Source organism: Euleptes europaea, chromosome 3 (genome assembly GCF_029931775.1).
Source record: "Euleptes europaea isolate rEulEur1 chromosome 3, rEulEur1.hap1, whole genome shotgun sequence".
Lineage (NCBI taxonomy): Eukaryota > Metazoa > Chordata > Lepidosauria > Squamata > Sphaerodactylidae > Euleptes > Euleptes europaea.
In genome coordinates this window covers 120,011,402-120,016,004 of record NC_079314.1, presented here as the reverse complement: position 1 = coordinate 120,016,004, position 4,603 = coordinate 120,011,402, and positions in this window count along the sequence as shown.

Sequence of the window (4,603 nt, the reverse complement as noted above, 5' to 3'; positions counted from 1 at the left end):
ACCTATGTTCTTGTGGTTAAGCTTTATTCTGTGAAGCTGTTCTTGATACTTTCCACAGTTTGTCACACACAGAGAAGAAACAGAACAGTTTTAAAATTATTATTGTCCACTTATATAACTTTGGCCAAAGCCTTGCCAAGCCACCGTCCACTACTGCACACTACGCTCTTCTATGTAAGCTCGAAATTAACTCATTTTCCCTATCACACGTGACAGTGAGTCGATTCAGGCCCCCATGTTCCGGCACGTCTGCCATGTAACGCCTCGTTCGGCCCCGAGAAGTGTGCTTTTTAGAATAAAGGGCTTCCTCACACCACCCTTTTGGGTTTTGTGGTTTCTTTAATTCCATGGAATCCAGTTCAAAAGAAGAAATCAGTTCTGTGGCTTCTTTTGCCCACCACAGAGCAAGGGGCAAACCATTTATTAGGAGAGGTGCACCTTTGAAGAGGATGGGGGGGGGGGGAAGAAAGTGATGGGGGGGAAGAAAAGTGATGGGGGTTATTGATGCTGAACAGGAAGGAGAAATCAATCATTCTCACCTGGCTGCCACCTGAAGAATCTCCACCTAATAATTCCCGGGCCCACTAGAACATTCCCAATAGCAACTTTGCCCTTTCTTCTTTGCCAACGAGCCGTGAGACATTTTAATAACCCGAACAGAGAAGTCACCAGACGGGGGCTACCCCGAAGTCTGGCATTCTCAGCCTTCTTGGCCAACACAGATGTCTTCAGAGGATCTATATGCACACACTTATTCACGCCATCAGTAGGAGAATTTTTACAATTTATTTGCTCTCCGGGTTCTATTAGATCCATTAATCAATCCGTGTGAGTACTAGTGAAGGAAGTGTAAAATCTCAATTTGTTTGGCTTACACTGTGTATCACAACAGTTAAGCACATAAGCTAGACTCTAGTAAGCACAAGCTAAAATTCTAGGAAAGACATGCTATGAGCACACAAGCTGAAAGCTTATAGGGAAGGTATGTTATTCAGATTTTATGAGCACACATATTATTAAAGATACCACCGTATAATAGTACCATTTCACTGATGGTACTATAGTACCATTTAGTACCATTTCCTACACACTTGACACTGAGAGACAAAGTCCTTCAGTGTTACTACTCTGAAGATGTAGTAACTACTCAGTTACTGAGTTACTACTCAGAGTAGTGTTACTACTCTGAAGATGCCACAGCTGCTGGCGAAACGTCAGGAAAGAAAATTCCAACACCACGGTTACACAGCCCGGATAACCTACAAGAATCACTGAAGTATGTTAGAAATGTTTGAAAAACACTTCACTGAAGCACTTAAAGGGATGTATGTATGAGCTTTAAATGTATAGGTCAGGCGGGATCTGACTCTCCTAGAAGAAGAACTCAGCAAGAGTGCAAAAGTTCACTAATACAAAAGTTTAGAAATCGCTCCAAGGATTAGAACATACGGTGAAGGCAGGCCAAGATAACAGCTTAACTGGGAAAAGGCATGCCAAATTAAGAATAGGCCTCACATATCTAAAGCAGGATGAGCTAACATGGGTATCTAGCCAGGTTCAAACATATAGAAGGTTGGCATGGAAATGGAGATATGGTGGAGAAAAGGCCAAAGAGTTGCACCAATTAAGCTAATTGGTAAGGTGACATCATGGGGCATATGTAGAAGCACCCAGGTGAGATCACGAGGCATGCGCACAGAGCAAAAGTTAGACAAAGAACCCAAAATTGTATAAATACTCCCAGGTGTTGTATGGTAATTTTGAAGAGTGGTATTGGCTGTCATGAGACAGACTCTTCCTGCTGGCATAATAAATTACCTCTTGCTTCTAAAGAAATAACCTGAGTCGTCCCTGTTCTTGGTGGGTCTGTGCCATTGAATGGGGTCTGGCTTTTATGTCCAGCACTAGGGCCCCAGCAGCTGCCTCTTCTTGAGGTTATATTGAGGGAAGGATGATGACATATCTGTTTTAAAAAATTTGTTCAATAGATACTGTGAATACAAATAATGGAACGTTTTGTAAAATCCCCAAACCCCATTGGACTTATTTCCTACTCAACACACAAAGGATCAGGCTGCCTCCCGGATGCAATACTAAGACTCCTATGGATCATGAGATTGATCGGGCCCCAAACAATAGGTAAGTAAACATGCAGGTGATTGGGGTGTGCACAGGATTGCCAACGTCCAGGTGGGGCCTGGCGATCTCTTGGAATTACATCTGATCTCCACAGAATCAGTTTCCCCCGGAGAAAATGGCTGCTTTGGAAGGTGGACTCTTATACCATGTTGAGGTCCCTCCCCAAACCCCACCGTCTCCAGGCTCCATTGTACGGTTACCAGCTGCAGGTTGGGAAATACCTGAAGATTTTGGAGCCAGATGAGGGTGAGGTTTGGGGAGGGACCTCAGCATGGTATAATGCCATAGAGTCCACCTTCCAAAGCAGCCATTTTCTCCAGGTAAACATCAATCCCAAGAGATCTCCTGCCACACCTGGAGGTTGGTACCCTACTCCACCCAAACCTGCAGCTTCTAGCATGATCTGTTCTGGAGGTCATGCAGCTGCCTTGCAAAACTGTAGGAATGCTAGTTTGTCTGATGTATTCAAACTGTTCTTTGTGGACATGCAACCTGCTAAAGAGAGTTGGGGGGGGGAACAACAACAACTGGAAGTGGTTTCCTTCTCCAGTTCCTGTAACTTCTTCCCTGGGGGGCTTCCTTCTCCTCTAGCCACAAACTCCCTCTGTCCCTCTCTTAGTTTGTTGTTGCAACCTGCTCGCTCCCACAGGAAGAACCCGTCGCTTACACTGTAGCACTACAACTCCAGTTCTCTTACAAAGGAATTTCAAAGGGAGATTGGAAAGAGAAACTGCTGAATTACAGTTGATATTAAAACTGAAGTCAATGCATTTACCTGGGCTGCATTTACCTGGGCTGAATAAAGACCTTGCATTCATGGCTCATGGCCAATGCTGATTTCTCCACACCCATCTCTCCCCTGGACATCTCAGACTCTTCTGCATACCACACCTCATCCCATCACGCCTGCTATTCACATTTACATACTGTTAACATTGACATACTAATGCTTCACAGTGGGTAGCCGTGTTAGCCTGTCTGCAGTAGTAGAAAAGGGCAAGGAGTCCAGTAGCACCTTAAAGACTAATAAAAATATTTCCTGGCAGGGTGTGAGCTTTCGTGAGCCACAGCTCACTTCTTCAGATACAGCTAGAATGTGAATCCATCGGTCTTTAAGTAGAGGAGAGTGAATTCAGACAAGCACAAGGTTGATGGATTTCCATTCTGTATGGCTAAATGTGGTGCCTTCCAGGAAGATAAGTCACAGTGGGTAGCCGTGTTAGTCTGTCTGCAGCAGTAGAAAAGGGCCAGAGTCCAGTAGCACCTTAAAGACTCACAAAAATATGTTCTGGTAGGGTAGGAGCTTTCTCTGAAGAAGTGAGCTGTGGCTCACGAAAGCTCATACCCTGCCAGAAAATATTTTTGTTAGTCTTTAGGGCGCTACTGGACTCTTGCCCTTTTCTACTACTAATGCTTGTCTGAATTCACTCTCCTCTACTTAAAGAGAGATGGATTCACATTCTGAGCTGTATCTGAAGAAGTGAGCCGTGGCTCACGAAAGCTCCTACCCTACCAGAAAATATTTTTGTTAGTCTTTAAGGTGCTACTGGACTCTGGCCCTTTTTGACTACTGCAAACAGACTAACACGGCTACCCACTGTGAATTATCTTCCTGGAAGGCACCACATTTAGCCGTAGAGAACGGAAATCCATCAACCTTGTGAAGAAACTTGCACAGGTCTACTTAAAGAGAAATGGATTCACTTTCTGAGCTGTATCTGAAGACGTGAGCCGTGGCTCACAAAAGCTCACACCCTGCCAGGAAATATTCTTGTGAGTCTTTAAGGTGCTACTGGACTCTGGCCCTTTTCACACGTAGAAGTTAAATATAAAACTCATAAGAAGGAAGACCAAAATAGTATTGAAATGCACACCAACCTAGGGTTTAAACACTATGTAAATGCTATCTGAAGAAGTGAGCCGTGGCTCACAAAAGCTCACACCCTGCCAGGAAATATTCTTGTGAGTCTTTAAGGTGCTACTGGACTCTGGCCCTTTTCACACGTAGAAGTTAAATATAAAACTCATAAGAAGGAAGACCAAAATAGTATTGAAATGCACACCAACCTAGGGTTTAAACACTATGCAAATGCTATCTGAAGAAGTGAGCCGTGGCTCACTAAAGCTCACACCCTGCCAGGAAATATTCTTGTGACTCTTTAAGGTGCTACTGGACTCTGGCCCTTTTCTACTACAACTCCCAGAATCCCTCGGGGGGAGCCCGTTCCTCAAGAGAGGCCCGTGGCGCGAGGAGAGCCGGGCACGTGCCTCCAGCTGCCGGGCGTGGGGAGGATTCTGGGAGTCGTAGTCCTGGCGGCGCGGGAGTGCCATAGGGATGCATTGAGGGAAGGGGGCCAGGGGACTACCGAGGCGGCGGCGGGGCCGCAGCAGGAAGGGGAGTCGGGGGAGCGGCTCCCTGTGCCGGCTCAGCACGGGGCGAGTGCTGGAGAGGCTGCTGGGCAGG